This window comes from Mobula hypostoma, chromosome 3 (genome assembly GCF_963921235.1).
Source record: "Mobula hypostoma chromosome 3, sMobHyp1.1, whole genome shotgun sequence".
Taxonomy (NCBI): Eukaryota; Metazoa; Chordata; class Chondrichthyes; order Myliobatiformes; family Myliobatidae; genus Mobula; species Mobula hypostoma.
This window is the reverse complement of record NC_086099.1, coordinates 174,450,645-174,474,628: the sequence shown is the minus strand read 5'-3', so window position 1 is coordinate 174,474,628 and position 23,984 is coordinate 174,450,645. Positions and strand designations below refer to the sequence as shown.

Sequence of the window (23,984 nt, the reverse complement as noted above, 5' to 3'; positions counted from 1 at the left end):
CCTTGTAATCTTACCCAATAAGTTTTCCTGTTTCTGTTTGCTGCAATCTCCCCCTTGCAAACTGGAGAATTTGGAATCTGCACCCATACTTTCCTTCCCACTGTGGGAGCTCGCTCTTCAGTGCCCATTCCCTTCTCCACTTCCGGGGTACACTTGATCATGCTGGTCATCAGTGATCCTTGGGATAAAGGCCTGCTGATTGGATTGTACAAGGCTTGGGATAGAAAAGCCAACCACTTTCTTACAATCGAAAGAAGTCCGTTTGATTAGCCCTGATGCTTGAGGGTGATAGGGTATTGGTATACCCAATGAACTCCTCTACTGATAGCCCAGACTTTCATGGCCTACCCTGAGCTGCGACCCATTATCTGACTATATTTCTGAGGGGTCCCCATAACAACCAACTAACTTCTGCAATCCCTTCAAGGTGTGAACCTGGTCAGCTTTTGTGCAAGGAATTGCCATTAACAGACCTGAACAGATGTCGATCATGGTATGTAAATATTTAAATTACTGTTGCTGCGGTAGGGGTTCGATGTAATCAATCTGACATATCTGGGCCAAACTAGCCCCCCTTTTAAGGTAGGCTGTTAGCTTCTCAGGGAGTGCTCTTTGTTTTACCTGCTGACACACATCACATGCAGAAAATAACTTCTTTCATCATGTCTACGGATAGTCATGTACCTCATTGTTTAGCCCATTCGATTGTGCTGTGTACTCCCAAATGACCAGCCATGTTATGTGCCCACTGTCCCACTACACAGTATTCAGGGGTGTTGACGTGACATATCTGGATTAACAGGTCCACTTTATTATTAAAGGCAGTGAATAGAGTTTCTCCGGTCTCTGTCCTGAGCATTTCAAGTCACAAGTACACGGGTTTCCAGCTTTGAGATCCTGTGACTCAGGTCTACCTAACAATTGAGCACTTCAAGTAAGCTTATCAATAAAGTTCATTTGATTCAACAAATCAGCATTCAAGAAGATAGTGTAAATTTTGGAAAAGCCTTGCTCCAAAAGCTGATCCATGGCTGGAGTGTGCAAACACACAGGTAAAGTAACTCTATCATGAGTAAACTACCTGATATTTAACCACCCCATGGTACAGATTGTGAAAATTGGATTTTCATGAACAAATAAAACAGATCTACAGAAAGTCAGTTATGTCAGTGAAAAGAGGAGCTTCCCAATGCTGTCTCAATCCATAAAATTGAGAATAGAGCCTTCTGTATCCTAAAAATAGTGAAGAGTAAACACTGTGAGGAAGGTCCTTCCAGGTCCCTTCCCTAAGTTTCAAGTTTCATGTTTTCAAGGTCTCAAGTTTCTTAGGTCTCAAGGCTTTTTCCAGGTCTGAGCATCTGGGTATAAGTGCACTGGCCTAAGCATTCAAAGTTCTCCAGGTCATCAAGGTTTCCAAGGTCTTTTCAAGGTTGCCAAGCTCATTGCAAAGTTTTTAAGGTCGTTACAATGTTTCCAAAGTTTTTTTTTCCATGTTTCCAAGTTTTTTTTCAATGCTTTCCCTGGCTTGAAGACCCCCAGATCCCTCTCGAGGTTTCCCAGGCCTCTCAATTGAGGTCCCTCTTGAGTTCCCCAAGTCTCCCTCTCAAATTGTCCCTGGATGTCAAGTTCTCAGGTCTTCATAGTAGTTGTGTCTAAATCCTAAAACACCCTCCTTAACACTACAGTGGAAGTACCATCACTGGTAGGACAGCATTGTTTCAAGAAGACAACTTGCCTCTGCTCTCTCAAAAGCAAGTTTCTCAACCTTTCCCAAGGCTGCCAGCATTGTCCAAATACCACAATATGAATGAAAGGAGATATCGGTTCCTGTTTCAGTACTCTACTTTCCCTATTTGCCAAATGATCAAACCTACTGGTGTTAAAATGATCCCTTTTATTTATCCACCCATATTTTAAATGAAGATTTTCACCTCCTGCACTCTTTCCTAGCTCCTCATTCAAGAGTCTCGCCAATATTCAGCTATTGCCTATTTAACCTATTACTTCAAGTTTATGCATTCTTATTACTGACCTGTTTGCCAAAGGAAATATGCTTTTTCTAGTCGATCTAGGTGTCATTAGCACTTTGGGCCTGTGCGCCTAACCATGTAGCGTTAGGCTCTAAGGTTTCAGGAGCACTTGTTAATGGTTGTCTTAATTAGAGTTGGTAAGTCCTTGTGCTTCCTGTTTCATCTTGTCAAGTTTATTTTGACTGACAAGGGGTTCTCGTGTTCTGTGATTACTTAAAGCGGATTCCCAATTAGTGCTTATTGCAGGGCTCTTGTTTAGGGAATGATTTGTCCCATGGTGTCGCTCAGTCAAACCGCTAATGTTCTGTTGGAAGTCCTATGTACAAACTTTTGTTTTTTTTTTCGACCTGGGAGCCTGTTGTTCCTCCAGACCCGGATTCAGTCATTGCAAGTGCACACTGTGATACTCGGTTTCCTATAATTTTATATATTGTACCTCAATTAAATGTCCCCTCAGTATTTTCTGTTTTAAAGAAAACTACTTTATTATACCTTATCAGCAAAATTCTTTGGCTTTAACGACATCCTGGTGAGTCTCTTGTTTTCCCTCTGGTGTGATCACATTCTACCAGTGGTGTCAGAACTCCAGATTTAGGCTGACTAGTGGCTTATCTAACGTTAGATAATTCCCATTGTTAAATTCTATGCTTTGGACAACAATTTAACACTCCTCTCTGCTTTCTTGACCATCTTATCTTCATACCCCTGCATCAGGAATGTCACTGGATGTCTTTGTCTAGAAATTGGAGTCTACCTTTATTTAGTGGACACCTTCCCAAAACACCCATCAGTTGATCTTCCATAAACAAAGAGTGATCTTTTGAAAACTGACTTTAAAAATAATTATTAGAATGATTTCAAGGTGTGGAGGGATACAGACCACGTGCAGACAAATGGGATTAGTTAGATTGGCATCATGGTCAACACAGACAGAATAGCTGAAGATTCTTTCTCCACTAAAACAGAAGATGCATGATTCTCAACAATAGCTGCCTGCAGAGATTGCAGATGCTATGTCATTGCAGATAAGTAGTGTGGGAGGTAGTCAAGGCCTGGACAGGGCAACTTCCATGGCAATTAAAGCAGGGTACTATTGACATGGGGAGAAGCACTGAGAGAGAGGGGCATTGAAGCAGGGAGTGGAACACATGAGATCTATGTGAGTGGCTTGAACCAACTCCTGCCAAAAACATCAGTGCAGGTTGAGAACTATGTGAGTTGTCCAAGCCAGGATGAAGCACTGGCTCATCAAAGTCCAGAGGTTCACAGCATGTATGTATCTGCTGTGCATAGTGGCAAGGTAGTACAGTGAGATCCACCTGGAATATTAAAAAGTCAGGCAGGAAGATATAGACAGTGATATAGTGGAGATCTGTTAACTCATGTCTATGTGCCAACATGCTGTGCTGTTTTCTCCTTGTTTTAGTTAACGTTATAGTTATTGCTCTAATGTTAGCTTTATATAACTCTAATTAGACAACGCTTGGAGCATCGTGTTCAGTTTTGGTCGTCTCATTGTAGGAACGATGTGGAAGCTGTCAAGACGGTGCAGAGGAAATTTAACTGGATGCTGCCTGAATTAAAGAGCATATCTTATGAGGATAGGTTGGGTGACCTTGAGTTTTTCTCTTTGGAGCAAAAGAGGATGAGAAGTGACTTGGCAGAGGTGTATAATATGATAAGAGGCATAGGCAGAGAGAGCAGCCAACAACTTCTTTCCCAGGATGGGAATTGCTAATACAAGAAGGCAGGGTTATTGGAGGAAATAATAAGGGGGTGGTCTGAGGTAGGATTTTTTACACACACACAGGTGGCTATTTGGAATGCACTGCCGGGGTGCTGGTTGATACATTAGGGACACTTAAGAAACACATAGACACATGGATGAAAGAAAAATGGAGGACATTAGTGGGAGGGAAGGGTTAGATTGATCTTGGAGAAAGCTAAGAGGTCAGCACGATATTGTTAGCTGAAGATCCTGTACTGTGCTGGAATGATTTATGTTCTATTGCAGAAATGAGAGCTGCTCACATTGATGACATTAGATATGCAAAATGTGATTAGGTGAATTACACCTGGAAGTATGTGGGAGTTACATCAAACATGGTACCTGATGCATTGAAAGTGTGTAAAATTGTATTTATGCACAATTTATACATAAGAAATGGTCTGACTTCTAGATTGTGCTCCCTTTATACCTTTGTATTTCACCCCATCCCCCACCTTCTTTCATTTTCATTCCTCATTCTGTTTACCCTTTGTAATAGATACAAAATGCTGGAAAAACTCAGCAGATCAGGCAGCATCTATGGAAAGGAATAAAGAGTTGAAGTTTCAGGCCACGACTTTTCATCAGGATTAATTACCCTTCCCCCCTTCTCTTTTCCTCACCTTCCCATCACCTTGCTCTGACTCGCCTTCTCCTCTCCTTTCTTCCATAGTCCACTGTCCTCTCCTATCAGATTCCTTCTTTTAGCTGTTTTCCCCTTCCATCTATTACCTACCACCTTCATACTTCCTTCCCCCTCCTCCACCCAACCACCTTCCCCCTCCTCCACCCAACCACCTTCCCCCTCACCTCGTCTCACCTATTACCTGCCAGCCTGTATTCTTTCCCCTTCCCCTACCTCCACCTTCTTATTCTGGTACCAGACCCCTTCTTTCCAGTCCTGATGAAGGGTCTCAGCCCAAAACATAGACTGTTTATTCCACTCTATAGATGTTGCCTGACTTGCTGAGTTCTTCCAACGTTTTGTGTGTGCTGCTCTTTAAGTTCTGATCGGAGTTTGCTGCTTTTTCCTAATTATTGTTGTCAGCAGATTTTGAGTTTTAACTATAAAATGGTACCTTTAACAAAAATTAACTTCAATACAACCATTTTCTGATGATATTCCCTAATATGCTAATTCACCTTCAAGGACTATTTAAAGAGTGTTTGCTTTGCCATTGAAAGTTGTGAATTAACTGGAATTGAAAGCATTACTGAATATTGCACAGTATTTCCACATAGAAAAGACCATATTGTATCATCTATCAGGAAGTATTTGTAATTGGTTTACGGTTTTGGTCATGAACCCACAATTCATTAGTTACAAAATTTTGAGGTAACCAGCAGGCATTGCCTCAGGAAATCTTGCTTAATCCAGGCCAATTAAAAAAAAACAAATGAACAATACTGCACTATAAAATCAGACGCATCTTTTGAACACTGTAATGTCCCGCTCTCAAGAAATGATTTATGAAGAACAACAAGCAACATAGAAGGGCTCAGATAAAAAAAAGAAAAGAAAGACCACATATGACTTCATAATAACAAGATAAAATAGTTATATTGCAAGCAATAATAATCCCATAGCAGTAAATTAACTACAAGTTAATTTATTTTTATGGTGTTTATTGGTTTCTTTGTAGTCTGGGAATGCTCCTTTAAACCATGCAGTTAGCTTGTTCTCTGGACCTAATGCTGTCCTCTCTGTGGATGAAATAATATACGGGGAAGTGACAGAAACACAGGAAAGAAAATAAGGACATGGCAAAATCAAAAATAATAGGAACTTCAGAAATATCAGTAGAGAATCTGGAAGTCAGGCATCAGAGCAAGCAACGGTGATGAGAACAAAATATATTCAAATACTAGCTCAACTTGTTTACTTTTTGATGGTTAAATAAATTGGATATGAGGGAAATATCCCTGTTAGTGCATCTCCAAATGGAGCTAAGAATGGTGAACTAATCTTTTAGACTGGATGAGTGATATCAGGAAGTTTCATGAGTTTGCAATTTAAAGCCCGATTCAGTTAGGATTTGGCTTTAAATTGCAAATACTCATTCAAGAAAACTGGTATAGTGACAGTCTGTACTCATTTTAAGCTTTTATTCAAATTCAGCTTGAAAAATGTTGGCAGAAATTTAAGCACTAAGCAAACCTCATTCTTCTTGCAGTTATTGGACTGAAATAACTAAGCCATAGAACAATTTGCAATTCACAGAGAAACAAATTAGACTCGTACTTAAAATTAATAGCAGAGAAACTATGTAGAAACTTTTGTCCTGATAAATGAGACTTTTCCCAGGGGCTGTACACAGAGAGCAGAAATAGCATATAGTCATATGTGTGCGAGAATTCCAGTTCTGGCAGAGGTAAAGAGGTGGAGCAAAAGCAGCACTAACTTGAGGCCAGATCATTTTCTTTAAATATTGAGTCAGTTTGGCAAATAAACTTCAGAGGACTGTTTTCACACTCAAGCTAAAAACTGTTTGTTTTTTAGCTGCCTTTATTTACAGTGAGCCAGGATAAGGAATACTAAAATAGGTAAGGCATTTGATTTAGATTATATTATTATAGCCTCTTGCACACTTATTTGTATATTATATTTTTTTTTCCAAAATAACCTTTTTCTTTTGCCTACTGGAATTGAAATTAGAAAGCAAGAGTCTTTCTAATAGCAGTTCCAAAAAGTGAAACAAACTTTTTAAAGTTTCAGTATATATTATATTTCAAAGAAATTAAATATTCTGTATTATAGAATGCACAAGAACATGTTATGTCATCTGAAATCATTCATTTCTGATCCTAGACCAAATGGCTCATGGAGTTTTAACACTGATTTCAAAGAAATTGTGTGTGATGTCTGGTAGGCTCCAAGCTATGGCCTTTCCTCATCGTGTTTTAGACCATACTAAATCATAGCATTAAGTCTTAGGTTATGCATTAATTTGGAATGAACAGGACAGACCAGAAGGCACCATTTACTGAACTGATAATTTCTCCATTGCAGTTGATATTTGTTTCCGTGTGTGTCCCTTGCAAAAGTCTACATGGTTCTGAGCCCTGTCTTATGCAGCTGTTAGGGACATGCTACAATAACTATGTCCATGTCTCTTCTTGGACCTTTCTGGCAAAGTAGCCTCTCTCATTTCCAAATCGTTTCATTTCCATTACAGCCACAACAAGGGCAGTGTACTGCCTGGTCTCTGTTCTAACTGTATATGAAACAACTGGTGAAGAGGTTCATTCTCACCACCAGCCAATTAAGATCTTGGTGCTTATTGGAAATAGATAAAATAAGAACACACTTTCTTTGTTTTCCTATTTTTCTCATACCCTGTCAGAAGACAGGAGGGGAAGGGATGGAGCCAAGAGCTGGACAGGTGATAGGCAAAAGGGATACGAGAGGGTCATGGGACAGGAGGTCCGGGAAGAAAGATGGCGGGGGGGGATCCAGAGGATGGGCAAGGGGTATATTCAGAGGCACAGAGGGAGAAAAAGGAGAGCGAGAGAAAGAATGTGTGTATAAAAATAAGTAACAGATGGGGTACGAGGGGGAGGTGGGGCATTAGCGGAAGTTAGAGAAGTCGATGTTAATCCCTCCCCCTCCTGTCTTCTCCTATCATTTTGGATCTCCCCCTCCCCCTCCAACTTTCAAATCCCTTACTCACTCTTCCTTCAGTTAGTCCTGACGAAGGGTCTCTGCCTGAAACGTCGACTGCACCTCTTCCTAGAGATGCTGCCTGGCCTGCTGCGTTCACCAGCAACTTTGATGTGTGTTGCTTGAATTTCCAGCATCTGCAGAATTCCTGTTGTAAGGGTTATAACATGCTTGTTTTCATTTGTTGGGGCACTGGATATAAAAATTGGTAATTCTTATGGCACCTGTGCAAAACATTGGTTAGGCCACCTTTAGAATATGATGTGTAGTTTTGTTGTCCACATTTCTAAAAGGATGTGGAGGCTTTGGAGAAAGTGCAGAAGAGGTTCAGCAGAATGCAGCCTGCACTGGAGTATATTGGTCATGAGGAAATGTTGGAAAAACTTGGAGCACCAGAGGCGGAGGAGGCAACATGATGGAAGTATATAAAATTACAAATGGGTAGTTGGAGAAGTTCACCCAAGGTGGAAATGTCAAACACTGGAGGCCATTAGTTTGTGAGAGGGGAAGAGTTTTCTCACAGTGGCTGGTAATGCCTAGAACATGCCAATAGGAAACAGAGCAAAGCAGATAGGATGGCAATGTTTAAGAGGCATTTAGGCAGGGAACAGAGCAGGCAGACGGAATCAGGTTGATTTTGCATCATGGCTGGAACAGTCACCCTGTGCCAAACTGCCTGTTTCAATGCTGAACCTTTCTAGGTCTCTCTGTATTGTGCACCCTTGTATCATACACACACATCATAAACATAGTTTTGTTGTGTCATACTTCCTATCTGTCTTGTTATCTAAGGAGCTCCAGATAAGGTTCCCTTGGCAAGTACCCTGCCTGCGCTTGAAACCATCACTTCTGCCAGTCTTTGCTTCCACTTTTTTCCAGACAAATCTCTTCTCATCTCATTGAAGTTAATCCTCCTCCATTTAAGAAGCGCAACTTTAGACTGTTCATTACTGATCAATACTTCATGATCTAGTAAGCACTGTTCATCACGTGCTCTCTCGCTGGTGCATGTCAATTTTATTAGGAGAATTAAATGTAGAAATAGTTCTTTTCGTGTTGGATTGAAAGCAGTTTGATAAAGGAAGTTCTGTTGAGCATATTTCAGAGGTTCACAATTGGGAGTCTTTCCCAAGACAGTTTAGTGGTTAGTGAGCTGTCAGGTCCTGAGTGCCAAATACAGAAGATGACAAGGAGACAGCAAACATGTCTCAAGAGCTGGGAGGTTATGATCTCCGCTCTGGAGGCCGTTTGCACTTTATTACTGGGTATTTGAGATGGTTCCACCACTGTTGAACAAGGCCACGCAAATCCCGCCTTCTATGGAGCGTCAGTATGATCAAGTTGTAGGCTGCTCTCTGACACCAGGGAGCACCTTAATGTCCTTACTGAGCAGAGACATGGCATTATTGATCAGATTTCTGCTTTCAGTGAACATGAACACAGGGCTTTAACCCATAATCATTTCACCCTTGGACAGGAGCAAATGGGCAGTATTCCTTTCCAATATTTTTATTAGTTTCTACATAGAAGAATACAGAGGACAAGAAAGTATATATAAAAGGTCAAAAAAGATTTTAAATAAAAAACTACCAATTACATTCTATCTATTCATAATAACAATCTCATTATCCCATATTCATGTAAGTTAATCAATAGTTATATTGAAATATACTAATTTATTACAAAAAAAAATCTAACCCCTACCAAGACCAAAGCTGTTTATTAAGGAGAAGAAAGGTAAAATACCTTCTCATATAATAAAAAATAATAATAGCCAACATCTGAATTTAAACAATGAATTGAAGGTTTTGAAAATAATTCAGAAAAGGTCCTCACAATGTTTGAAAGTCTTGACGAGATTCAGAAATTGAACAACAAATCTTCTCTAAATCTAAGCATGGCATAACATCGTATAACCATTGAGCATGAGTAGGAGGAAAAACATCTTTCCATTTAAACAAAAGTGCCCTCCTAGCTATAAGAGAGCTAAAGGACAAAATATGTAAATCAGATGTCTTCAGCTTGATATCTTGCCCCTGCAACAATACCAGATAGGGTCATCAGAGAATTAGGCTTAAAATTGACTTTGAAAAGTAAAGAAAAAGTTTGAAGAACTTCCTTCCAATATTTTTCAAGACTTGGACAAGTCCAAAACATATGAATTAATAAAGCTTCTCCATTATTACATCTGTCACAGTAGGGAGATATATCCAAATAAAAATGAGATAGCTTATCCTTAGTCATATGAGCTCTATGTACCACCTTAAATTGTATGAGGGAATGACAAGCACATAACAATGAAGTATTAACCAGTTTAAAAATTTCATTCCAAGTTTCCTCAGATATTGATGTCTGTAAACCTTGTTCCCAGAGATTCTTAATTTTGTCTGAAGGAACATTCCTCGTCTCCAGTTGTTGTTGTTGTTGTTCGTCCTTCGTAGTCGAAGATGACCATGGCTTCAAAGTCAAATGGGAGATCGGTGGCTGTGGGTCCGGAGGTGACTGATGAGGCCAATCCGGGCCCTGAAGGCTCGCCCACATGTGGGACACAAGTGGGTGGGTGCTGTCGTGGCAGTGGATGCTGCTCGGGCCTTGCGCACAGCACACTTTCATTGTGCCTCAATGATACGCCTGACTTCAGCTGCACGGGCTCCTGTGGTGATCTTGCTGCGCCAAGCTGGACGATTGAAGGCAAGCGTCTCCCACGTGTTGATGTCGACACCCAGGCCTTTGAGGGACGCTTTGAGGCAGTCTTTGTAACGTTTCTTCTGCCCCCCGACTGAGCGCTTGCCCTGACACAGTTCTCCGTACAGCAGCTGCTTAGGCAATCGTCTGTCTGGCATTCTGACCACATGTCCAGCCCACCTGGCTTGGGCTTTCAGCAGGAGGGTGTAGATGCTGCAGAGCCCAGCTCGTTCCAGGATTTCCATGTTGGGAACTTTGTCCTGCCACCTGATGTGGAGGAGTCTGCGGAGACAGCTCAGGTGCAAGTGGTTGAGCTGTTTGGCGTGTCTGCTGTAGACAGTCCAGGTCTCGCTGGCGTAAAGGAGGGTGGTAAGGACCACTGCACAGTAGACCTTCAGCTTGGTGGTAAGACTGAGTCCTCTCCGCTCCCAGACGTTCTCACGGAGTCTCCCAAAGGCGGCGCTGGCTTTGGCAATCCTGTTGTTGACCTCAGCGTCTATGTTCACTGCGCGAGAAAGTATGCTACCCAGGTAGGTGAAGTTGTCGGCTGCCTGGAGGTTCTGGCCCTTCACTGTGATGCGCGGCTCCTGGTATGGCTTTCCTGGGGCAGGCTGGTACATAACTTCAGTCTTTTTGGTGCTGATAGTGAGACTGAAGTTGTCGCAGGCTTGTGAGAAGCAGTCCATTTCACGCTGCATCTCCTGCTCTGTGCTGGCGTTGAGTGCGCAGTCATCAGCAAACAAGAAGTCTCTGATGACAGTCTCTTGCACCTTTGTAACTGCCTGCAGGCGCCTAAGGTTGAACAACCTGCCGTCAGTCCTGTACCTGACGTGGATTCCTTCTTCGTAGTTACAGAAGGCATCTGTCAGCATGGCAGAGAATACCATACTGAACAGAGTCGGGGCAAGAACGCAGCCTTGTTTGATGCCATTTGTCACTGAGAAGGCCTCCAACTCGTCACCGTCATCCAGAACTTTCACCATCATACTGTTGTGGAACTGCCAGACGATTGTGCTGAACTTGCTGGGGCAGCCAAACTTCTCCATGATCTTCCACAAAGCCTTCTCTGCTGACCGTATCGAAAGCCTTGGTTAGATTGACAAAGGTTACGAAGAGGTTGCTATGTTGCTCCTGGCATTTTTCCTGGAGTTGGCGCGCAGCAAAAATCATGTCTGCGGTCCCACGTTCAGCACGGAAGCCGCACTGGCTTTCTGGGAGCAGACCTTGCTCAAGATGTTGGAGAAGGAGGTTGAGCAGGACACGGGCCAGAATCTTCCCCGCAATGGACAAGAGGGAGATGCCTCGGTGGTTGTCGCAAGACTGGCGGTTGCCTTTCCTCTTGTAGATGTGGACTATGCTGGCATCTTTCAGCTGTTGCGGGACCTGTCCCTTTTTCCACATGGGCTGGAAGAGTACAGTCAGCTTTTGCATCATGACAGGGCCTCCTGCTTTGTATACCTCAGCTCCAGTAACATGCCATAAATGAACCATTATGAAAAAGTGTCAAGTTGAAAATTATGTCTAGTAAGTGCTCATCTGAGCTTATAGGAAATGTGCATAATTGAGATCTTAGAAAGTCTCTGATTTGTAAATATCTAAAAAAGTGAGTTTTAGGTAAGCTATACACATAAAAGTTGCTGGTGAACGCAGCAGGCCAGGCAGCATCGAGACCCTTCGTCAGGACTAACTGAAGGAAGAGTGAGTAAGGGATTTGAAAGTTGGAGGGGGAGGGGGAGACCCAAAATGATAGGAGAAGACAGGAGGGGGAGGGATGGAGTCTGACGAAGGGTCTCGGCCTGAAACGTCGACTGTACCTCTTCCTAGAGATGCTGCCTGGCCTGCTGCGTTCACCAGCAACTTTTATGTGTGTTGCTTGAATTTCCAGCATCTGCAGAATTCCTGTTGTTTAGGTAAGCTATATTTAGGTGACAATTGCTCAAATGAAAAAAGATTTCCTCCTATAAACAGATCCCAAAAACATTTAATACCCAATCTGTCCCATTCTTTATAAACTAAATCAGTCATGGAGGGTTTTAAAAAAAGTTAAAATAAGTGGGACTTGAAAGGGAAAATCTCAATAAACCAAAGTGTTTTCTAAATTGTATCCAGATCCTCAGAGTATGTTTAACTATTAAATTATCAGTTAGTTTACTGACAAATAAAGGAAGTGAGGATCCAAGAAGAGAAATAATAGAAAATTTATTAACAGAGTTAGCTTCTAAAGAAACCCATACCGGACAGTCTACATGATTAATATAATATAGCCAAAACATAAGATATCGTATATCAACTGCCCCGTAATAAAACCTAAAATTAGGTGAGGCTAAACCTCCAGACTTTTTAGATTTTTGAAGATGAACTTTATCTAATCAAGGACATTTATTTTTCCATATACAAGAGGACAAAATAGAATCAAGAGAGTCAAAAAATGATTTAGGAATAAAAACGGGTAAAGCCTGAAAAAGATATATAAATTTGGGTAGAATATTCATTTTAATAGAATTAATTCATCCAATCAACGATATTGAGAGAGGTGACCAATTTAATAATATCTTTATTACATGGTTCAATAAAGCAAGAAAGTTTTCTTTAAACAGGTATTTGTAATTCTTAGTGACTGTTACACCCAAATAAGTAAATTGATTCCTTACAATTTTAAAAGGGAGATTAGTATTAATTGATACCAAATTATTTAAAGGAAATAATTCACTCTTATGCAGGTTCAATTTATATCCTGAAAACTGGCTAAAACAGGAGAGTAAAGGAAGTGCGCAAGGTAACAAGGTCTCAACATTAGAGATAGAAAGCAATATATCATCAACGTAAAGTGGGATTTTGTGAGTAATACCTCTCCTTAAAATACCACAGATATCATTAGATTCTCAAAAAGCAACGGCTAGGGGTTCTAAAGCTAAATCAAAGAGCAAAGGACTCAATGGACATCCTTTTGTAGTTCCGTGGTGAAGTTTAAATCGTTTAGAATTTTGAAAATTAGTAAGAGCTCGAGCAGAAGGAGAAAGATAGTCATTTAATCCATTGACTAAAATCTGGTCCAAAATTAAATTTTTCTAAGTTCTTAAATAAATAATTCCATGCAACCTGATCAAAGGCCTTCTCAGCATCTAAGGATATCACACATTCTGATATCTCCTGAGTAAATAACATTTAATACACAGCGTATATTAAAATGGGAATGACAGTTTTTAATAAATCCAGTCTGTTCATCAGAAATAATAGAAGGTAAAATATTTTCAATCCTACGAGCCAGAACTTTAGAAAGGATTTTAATATCAATATTGAGTAATGAAATTGGCCTCTATGAAAAGCATTCAGTTGGATCCTTGTTCTCTTTTAAGATAAGTGAAATAGAAGCTTCATAAAAAGATTGAGGCAAACTACCCAATTTGAAAGAATCCAAAAAGACTGAGTGTAACTGTGGTATAATTAATGAAGAAAAAGCCTTATAAAATTCTCCAGAAAATCCATCTGGACCCGGAGCCTTCCCCGAGTGTAATGAATGTATAGCCTCGGCGATTTCCTCATAAGAAATGGGTTGATCCATCTATTTGCAATTATCTGCAGAAAGTGCAGGGATATTTAATTGATCTAGAAAATTATTCATTACAGTACTATCTTTAGGGGAATTAGAACTGTAAAGTTTAGAATAGAATTCCCTAAAGGTATCATTTATTTCAGAGTGATCAGTTGTCCTATCACCATTAGTTTTACAAATTTCTTTAATTTGTCATTTAACTGCAGATGTTTTTAATTGGTTGCCTGATACTTAGTCTGATTTATCTCCATAGTCTGATTTATCTCCATGAATGTAAAATTGAGTTTTATCTTTAAGAAGTTGAGTTTCAATTGGCTATGTTAACAGAAGATCATATTAGTTATAACTTCAACATGTCTTTTATATAAAACAATTTTAAAATATATTTTTGATTGAATTGTTTCAATTGAATGGCTAATTCAGTTCTTTCTTTGTTAGCTTTATTCTTAACACTCGCAGTACAGGAAATAATTTGTCCTCTAATATAGGCCTTGAAAGTATCCCATACAATAAGATTAGAAGTCTCTTCCTTTTTACTCTCTTCAAAAAACAAAATAATATGCCTGTCTAGAAATGATGGGCATGGGAAAAAAAACAAGTACTCCCTATCTAAAATCGCCAAATGTCAACAATACCACACTTCAATTAAAAATATTGAATAAACAAAGCTGATTTATTAAGAGATGTTGGTTGAGAAGATGATCGGTCTAAAATTGGGTCTAACCAACAGTTAAAAGTCTCCTCCCATCACCATAGAATAAGGACTCAGATCTGGTAAAAACGAAAAAAAAAACCTCAAAGAATCCTGGATCATCTACATTTGGGGCATACACATTGGCAAAAACTATTAAGTTATTATCTAGTTTTCCTGAAACTATAAGAAAATGTCCATTGGTATCAGACACTGCTCTATGTTGGACAAAGGAAAATGTATTATCTATAAGAATCGAAACTGAAGTGGGCAGTATTATCTCTTCTAAAGAGAGGCATCATGTCTATCAGCTGATTGCTTATACACACACGCACACACAGAGACAGAAACCATTTGTCAGCTGATTGATCTGCTGCAGAAAGTCTCACTCCTTCCACCCACACTCTTCTTCATTGTGAGCAGACTCATGCTCAGATTATACAGAGCTAAAATCAAGAAGAGGGAGGAGAGCAGAGATCAGGCACCTGCAACTCAGTGCCATCCCTGGAGCTGGGGCAATGCAGTGGTGTAGCAAACAGAGTTGCTGCCTTACAGCTCCAGCAACTCCGGTTTGATCCTCACCTTTGGAACTGCTTGTGTAGAATTTGAATGCTCTCCCTGAGATTGTGTGGGTGCTCAAGTTCCCTCCCATGTGCTTGCTGATGTGTTGGTTAATTGGCTACTCCAGTTGATTCCTATTGAAGTATACGGCATGTAATTCAGGGTGATGGGCATGTGAAAGAAAAGTGAGAAGGAGAAAGAGGTTGCTTTGAGAACCACCCTAAACTCAAGAGATGAACGTGTCATAAAGAAATATGAAAATTTGCAAAGAAATAGAGCAGATGGCTAACCCCCAGCAGATTATTGTATTATTATCTGCAGTGTCCCCTAATGGTGTTCCTCTTAGCTGGTAAGCGCACCTGAGTGCCACAGCAAAACCTCCCAGGCTGCACTTCAATCAGCTGGGGAAGCAATGCAGCTCTGGCTCATCCGGGACAAGAGTTACCCATGTGATATGGGACATCTGGTCTCCAAGGGAAAGGGAGTAGCTTCCTGTGGGTGGATGGCAGCCATAGAGGAAATACAGCAATATAGAACTAGCACATTGAAACCCATGTACATGTCAAGGAAGTGAAACCCTGGTCAGACCCCACTTGGAGTACTGTGCTCAGTTCTGGTCATCTCACTATAGGAAAGACGTGGAAACCAGAGCAGAATAGGTTGAATGAACTCAGCCTTTTCTCCTTGGAGTGACGGAGGATGAGAGGTGATCTGATAGAGATGTATACAAGATAATGAGAGGCATTGTGGATAGTCAGAGGCTTTTCCCCAGGGCTGAAATGGCTAGCATGAGGGCATAGTTTTAAGGTGCTTGGAAGCATGTACAGAGGAGATGTCAGGGGTAAGTTTTACACATAGGGAGTGGTGAGTACGTGGAATGGGCTGCTGGCAGCAGTGGTGGAGGCGGAAATGATAGTGTCTTTTAAGAGACTCCTGCATGGCTACATAGAACTTAGAAAATAGAGGGCTATGGGTAAAGCCTAGGTAGTTCTAAGGTAAGGATATGTTCGGCACAGCTTTGTGGGCTGAAGGGCCCGTATATACTGTGTGTTTTCTATGTTCTCTATGAAACAGGAAAGGCAATAGAATGTTGAATTTTGATGTGAAATGTCATTGGATTTATTTTCTTTCCATATAACACCTGACACAGCATAAATGTTGAAACTTGTCTCCATTATGGGCAAAGAATATCCTTCACTATGCAGAGATACCAGACTTACACTTGCTGTTGTGACTGCAAAAACTGAGGTGCTTGAGAAAATGGATCGATGCCAATGGTCTCACTACAAAGGCACTCATTGGCTGAATTTCTCAGCAGCTAAATGATCAAAAAGCTCTTTGTTAATATAAGCATGCCCTGCCAAACTTTGGAAGTTGCTTTAAATGTGTGCTAGTAAAACGTGCACCCGATGCGTGTCGTATGTGTTTGTGTGCACGAGTCTATACATCAAAAATATGTCCAAGACAGGCAGGCAGACAAGAAACAAAGACACCCAGAAACAAACCCCATATATATAAAAAAGACTATCTAACACCCAACATTCAGAAAATAAAACAACCACATCACGTCCATAAGAAAATAAAGCAATAAAATAACCCATAACAAAGACCATCGAACACCCAATCTGCAATGAAAAAAAACTTCATGCAGACAATAACCACAGACAAACAGTGTTTCTGAACTGGAGTCTGGAAGACAGTCCCATTGTTTGGCACACAGCCTAGTAAATGTTGTGGAGGAGCGATCTTAATCGGCTCTTACCTCGCCTTGGGTCCCAACACTTTGACCTTTTCAATCTGTTCCAGCTCCATCCGAACATCAGGTTTCTTAGCATTTCCTATAAAATAAAAACTGATTGCTCACATTTAGTGAAAAAGGAAAAGAATTCTCTCATATACTTGTGTCAAAATGAATTTGCAGGCTATTTGCAAAAAAAAAGACATCTTCCAAAATTGGTATTCGCATGCCGTTAAAGATATATCTCTTATTAAAGCAGAATATTTTAAGATTAAGTTTTAAAATTATAAACCTTTAAATCTTTGCACTCTGGATTACTTAATTAAACATTTAAAAACATGACAAATTCCCAGTTATATTTTGTAACTTCAAAATATTAAACTAATTCAAAGGAACACACAGGAGTCTGAAGTTAAACAAACAAGAATGCTTAATCGAACATTATATAAACAAGTTTACTCAAGTATTGCTGGAATATTAAATACACAACACTCCTTCCTGCTTAGCTATAAACTCCAACTCAATGGAGAGTGCATCTCAACTACATACACAGTATATTAAATAATACAACTACTATAAACAGAAATCCACAGCATAGCAAATTTTGAATTGTCCCATTCAGGTCTAAAGATTTAATCAACGTGGAGCATTTCTTGCTCTTCTGGGATAACATCTTTCCTGACAAGTGAGATCACTCTGCTTGGCCATTGAAACTTGCTGCTGTGAAAACAGTCTAAGGTTCTGAGATCTCCTCCGTGGTGGTGTAGGAATTGACTCTGAGACTGCAGGAAGCGGCTCTGACAGCTCTAGACATCTTTCTTCTTTAAGTTTATGCATCTTGATCTTGGGAAGATGCATTTGTTAATTAGTGTATTCTCATATTAATGTTTCTATTGCTCCCTTTATGATCTGATCCCTCTTCTTGGTTTCCTCATCCACAATATCATCTGAGAATCATCTGTTTTCAAATCTCCATTGACTCCTTTCTTTTTAGCTTTCCATTCATCCAGCTGGGCTTTGGTCTTTGCATCTAATTTTACAATCAGCTTTTGGTCTCACAATTGAAGTTCATGCAATAACCTTAATGCACACATAGTAGATTCTGGTTCTTTATGCTCACAAAAGCCAAATGTTTGCCACCTTCCTGAAGTTCCTTGAACTCTATTCTAGCATAAAACATTTCACAAGTAACTGCCTGATTGATACATCAGTAACTTTATCAGATACATTGCCTGTAAAAACTGTTGTAGTCAGACTATTGCTTTCATGATTCATGAGCAGTATGGTCCTTCCTTGGTCCAATATGCTTTCCAACCAAAGGTACAGAGGTTGACACCAATGTCTGCTTGACTCTCTGCCTTCTGCAGGCAAGCCAATTCTGAATCCACCTGGCCAAACTTCCCTGGATCCCATGCCTTCTGACTTTCTGAATAAGCCTATCATGTGGAACCTTGTCAAATGCCTTACTAAAATCCATATAGATCACATCCACTGCACTACCCTCATCTATATGCCTGGTCACCTCCTGAAAGAACTCTATCAGGCTTGTTAGACACGATCTGCCCTTCACAAAGCCACACTGACTGTCCCTGATCAGACCTGCTGGAGGCGTGATTAAATATGCAATTAACATATATTTACATATAACCCATAATTAGTTATTTAAACAAATAAGAATGATTAACCAAGCTATATATATATATATACACACACACACAAGATTACTCAAATATTACTTTAATATTAAATACACAACATGCCCCATCAGTGGAATTTAAGTGGATCATTCTCCTGATTGAGGTTGATTTCTACTGACATTCAGAAATACTACCAAGGAAACGGTACTTTCCAGATTTCTTTATAGCTTTAAAACTTTCAGGAAGTTTGTGCCAGCTGGTGAGGCCTGGTGAGGGGATAAAGAGCGAATAATTAGATTTCCTATTTTTGGCAAGACCACCTGATCTATAAGACTGTTGTAGAAACCCCAATTGTACCCTGACACTGGTATATTTGTAGGTTTTGAGCTGTAGCCTGGCTGAGATAAAAATCAGAGGGAATGCAGACCAGAACAAGTTACTGAAAGAGGGAGGGTAAACAGGAACAGTGTGACCTCCAAGGCTTTTGGAAACTGGTAACCATGGCTCTGGCATGGCACACAACAGCAATCCAAGCTCACACAAGCAGCTCATAAATCACCTGGTATTTTGAAATGAAAAGATAGAGGTTGTGAAAAGCAAGATTAGGTACATGGATTGTCAACTTTTGTGGTAATTTTGTTGGCCATGAACTACGTAATGACCATTCCATTTATGGTAAGAACTCTCTTGTTCATGGGGTAAGGTAATCTCTAAGGGTAAGCTAAGGGTTGGGGACAACCCATTCTGCACAAGAAATGAAAGTACATTAGTGAATGTTGCAGAAAAACCACGACACATGACTGCAAGGCTAGCAACAAATCTAATGTGTTTGGATATAACAGTGCATTAGAATGACTGCAGTGAATGTTGAATGATAGAGATCATTGCTGGAAAAGTACTAGGTCTGTGGTTCTTTGAGAAGCACCTCAACCTTGTTACATAATTGGCTAAATAAGGATACATTCATCAACTTTAAGTAGGTGTCCGAGGTCACTGAACTTCTTGAAACACTGCCTTCAGGTCATCAGGCTGGAATCATGGCAAAGACCACCATGGTGAGCGCCACTTATTGAATTCTACATGTTTTTAGGGCTTCTTGGTCTTACCAAAAATAAGAAATCTCATTTTCCACCCTTTATCCCCTGCCCAGGCCTTGAGAGAAGTCTCTCGCCCATGATATGCCATTCTTAAATGCCTTTGAAATCAAGATCTGTGGAGGAATGCAGACTAACTCTAGCTGCAAACACCATTGACTTTTTATGAGGCAAAGCTGGGTTTTTATTTCACTGGCTAACCACTCAGAAATACTAGCTACTCAGAAAATTAATTCATCCTGCTGAAGGGTGATGCCATTAAACAGTGAGGTGAATCTGAGTGTTCGTAGCAACTAGGAGAGTGGGTTGGTTGCAATTACACCCTAACCTCGTTATATGCGTCTTCAGACTATACGGATTCACAGTTATGCGAGGAACCTATTTCTACCAACGTCTCGTTATATGGGTCCAAAATTCACAGTTATGCGAGGAGCACTGCCTTCCCGCCAATACAAGTCACGTGCGCACGCTTCACAGTCTCACTGTTGGGACGAGAAGCACCGCTTTCCAGCCAATACAAGTCAGATGCGTGCGCCTCAGTCTCACTCCTGCCAGTCTCTCATGGTTTTGGCAAGGTGTGGATGTGTGATCTTAAACTTTTGTTGGTTTTATCTACGGTGTAGTGATTTTGTGCTTGAAATATTTAATTATGCCTCCTAAGCGTCCGATGTCATGTCTTGGGCCATCAGCTGAGTGGCAGAGAATCGCTTTAACTCTTGAAAAAAAGTTGGAAATTATAAACAGCGCGGCATCAGCTGAAGGTAACACAGCTCTGGGACGCTACTGCCAGGAACAGAATCTTGCCTTTAAAGTTCTTTTGTTGCTTGACAATGCGCCAGCCCATCCTAAATATTTGGACAGCATTCATCCTCACATAAAAGTGCGTTTCCCAATGCCTAACACAACATCGCTGATTCAACCACTCAACCAAGGTGTAATCCACATTCAAGGCGTACGTATTTTTTTTACCGCGAACTATCTCTCAGATGCTGCAAGCAACAGACGATTTTGAAAATCCCAGGAGTTTACCAACGGTGAGGGAATGGTGGAAGTAGGAACACTCAGCACAAATGGCGATGGACATGGACCCAAGTTTAAACCAACAAAAGTTTAAGAATGGAGTCAGCATTTCAGTCGTTCCCTGCCGTCAACCCTTCTTCCCTACAAGCAAATTTAAAACAAAATGCTGCCAAGCAAACAACCCTCACCACTTTATGCAAATCGCTGTAATCTGCTGCTGCCGGCAGTTCTAAGAGTTCTGTGAGTCTTCCTTCACCCCTTGCTGTGCTTGATATTATCCTGACGACCACAACCATCTACCTTATCTATGTAAAGCTGCCCGACACCACAACAACCACATCAGAGGATGTTAACTTTCTATGATTTATTACATTGAATACTACCTTAAATTGATTAAGTATAATACAAACGTTGTCTTGTAGTACTGCTTTTGTGTCGTATTGGTATAAAAATGTGAATAATTTACAGATAAAACATATTTAGGAAGCCCTCTGGAATGCATCCCTATTTTCTCCATTTAAATAGTTATTCACATTATGCAATTTCACATTATGCACCAACTTCGAGGAACGTATCCCTCGCATATAACGAGGATAGGGTGTAGATGCCAAAGGCACTCGCTATTTGCACACCACATTGCCTTTACCTATAAATGAGATCTATCCAATTTAGATGTCTTCATTTCTAAAATGGATTAATGTAGTGGTCATATTTTGTGTTAATTTGGGTTTTGGGTCAATATCACAAATGACCTGACTTGGTCCAACCAAGCAGAGTTCACTACCAAGAAGGCCCAATAGCGCCTTTACTTCCTGAGAAAACTAAAGAAACTTGGCCTGTCCCCAAAAACCCTCACTAATATTTATAGATGCACCATAGAAAGCATTCTTCTTGGGTGCATCACAACCTGGTATGGAAGTTGTCCTGTCCAAGACTGAAAGAAGCTGCAGAAGATCGTGAACACGGCGCAGCACATCACACAAACCAATCTTCCGTCCGTGGACTCACTTTACACCGCACACTGTTGGAGCAGTGCTGCCAGGATAGTCAAGGACATGACCCACCCAGCCAACACACTTTTCGTCCCTCTTCCCTCCGGGAGAAGGCTCAGGAGTTTGAAGTCTCATATGGCCAGATTTAGGAACAGCTTCTTTCCAACTGTGATAAGACTGCTGAATGGATCCTGACCCGGATCTGGGCCGTACCCTCCAAATATCTGGACCTGCATCTCAGTTTTTTGCACTACCTTACTTTCCATTTTTCTATTTTCCATTTATGATTTATAATTTAAATTTTTAATATTTACTAATTTTTACTCTTTTTAATATTTAATATTTGTAATCCAGGGAGTGGGAAGCGCAGAATCAAATATCGCTGTGATGATTGTACGTTCTAGTACCAATTGTTTGGCGACAATGTAGTATAAAGTATAAAGTATAATTCATAGTTCTGGACATCAATATGTTTAAGAAAAGCTGAAGGAACCATTAAGACATATGATCTGGGCTTTGTAGGCAAGGCCAAGATACAGTCAACGTAACACAGAGTAACACATCATGTCCTTCAGCCCAATTCATCCAAACCAAACAAGATGCCCACCTCAACTGGGCCCATCTTTCTGGGTTTGGTCCATCAACTTTTACACCTCTCTGATATATATACCTGTCTAAGTGTCTTTTAAATGTTGTTATTGTACTTGCCTTAAACAATTGCTTTGACAGTTTGTTCAATATCAGCATCACCTTCTGTGTAAAGAGTCATCTAGTCATAGAGCAATGCAACACAGATACAGGACCTTGTGCCCAATTAGTCTGTGCTGACAATCTACCACTAGTTATAAGCATTCATCCTGAGAAACAACCTTCAACCACCACCTTCGGCTGCTTATCTCTGAGCTAGTTTTGCATACACCTAACCAGTTCTCCCTGCAATCCATAAGACCTAACATTCCAGACTCGTCTACCATGCAAAACCTTGTCAAAGGCCTTAATAAAGTCCAAATAGACCACATTTGTTGCCCTATCTTCATCTACCTTTAGGGTTACCTCTTTTTTAAAAAAAACTCTAAAAGCTTTTAGATTCATCAAATACAAATTTCCTTGGTCAGAGCCATGCTGTCTCCTCCTAATCAGACTTGGTCTATCCAAATGTTGATGGCTCCTGTCCCTCAGAATTGCTTCCAGAAACTTTCACAGTGCTGTAAGGCTGCAGCTACAACCTCCATGGAAATATAGATGCTCCCCAAACATCACTTTTTTCCATGGTCTCTTGAGCAACCATGATTTTCCCCTCAGTAAACACTAAGGAGAAAAATTCCACCCATTTTCTTTGGCTCAAAACAAAGGCAAAGGCAGCCCTGATGATCTCCAAGGAGCTCCTTAGCCATTCAGGGTGCCCCTCAGGTCTATTTAAAATCTTTACCCTCCCACCTTAAGCCCCTCAGGTTCCTTACAATTCTTCCCTTCTGGTTTTTGATTTTCCTTCCCTGGGGAAAAAAGACCCGGTACATTCACTCTGTATGTGTCCCTCATGATTTTATATGGTCACCCCTCAGACTCCAAACAATAAAGTCCTCATCCACCCAATCTCTCCATATAACTTAGGCCTTTGAGTCCTGGCAAGATCCTCGTAAATCTTTGCACTCTTTCCAGCTTAATGATGACTTCCTTCAATAGAGCAACCAAACTGTACTCAATACTCCAGATGCAACCTCACCAGCATCTTGTACAACTGAAACATAACATTTCAATTTCTATATTCAATGCCCTGACAGATAAAGGTCAGCTGAGTTCTTCCAGCATTCTGTGTGTGTAGCTTGGATTCCCAGCATCTGCAGATTTTCTTTTGTCTCAGGTGTGTAGAGAAATTGTTCATACTTAATAGGGTTGTATTAGTGGGAGATTTAAGTTTCCCCAGTATTGACTGGACTTCCCAGAGTGTTAGGGACTTGGACAGGATCAAATCTGCGCAATGTGGCCAGGAAGGTTTCTCGAGTCAAGAAATAGAAGGCTCTACTTGGGAGGGTGCATTACTGGGCATTCTCCTAGGGAACAAGTCAGGGCAAGTAACAGAGTACAAGGAGCTCTTTGGCCCTTTTGACCATAATTCTATTAGTTTAAAAATATTTTGGAAAAGGATAGGTCAGGTCTACAGGCTAGAACCCTAAATTGAAGCAGGGTGAATTTGGAGGGATTTAGGCAGGATCTAGCAGAGGTCAATTTGGTAAATCTGTTTGAAAGAAATGGAACTAATGGCAAGAGAGAGGCTTTTGAGAGTGTGATATCATTAATCTAGGGCAGCATGTTCTTGTGAAGGATAAACCTGGCAAGTTTAGGGTACCTGGCTGATGAGAGATATTGAGTTTCTGGACAAGAGGAAGAAGGAAGCATACATTGAGTTTATGCAATTGGAGACGAGTAAATCCCTTGATGATTATAAAAACATTAGCTTTTCAGAGTGAAATTAGGGGGACAGAGAGAGGGTATATGATGCATCTGGCAGATAGGGTTAAGAAAAGTCACAAGAGGTTCTATACGTGACAAGTAA

General features: G+C 40.6%; 1 protein-coding gene across 1 annotated transcript in view; it reads left to right on the top strand.

Annotated features, from left to right (window-relative positions):
• Positions 1 to 6,249: 6,249 nt before the first annotated feature.
• The window catches only part of LOC134343611 (metalloreductase STEAP4-like), a 34,609-nt gene continuing 16,874 nt past the window's right edge, over positions 6,250 to 23,984 (top strand). The window contains exon 1 of the mRNA XM_063042376.1: positions 6,250 to 6,342. The gene's annotated coding sequence lies outside the window, so the exon portion shown is untranslated. The remainder of the gene's footprint in view (positions 6,343 to 23,984) is intronic.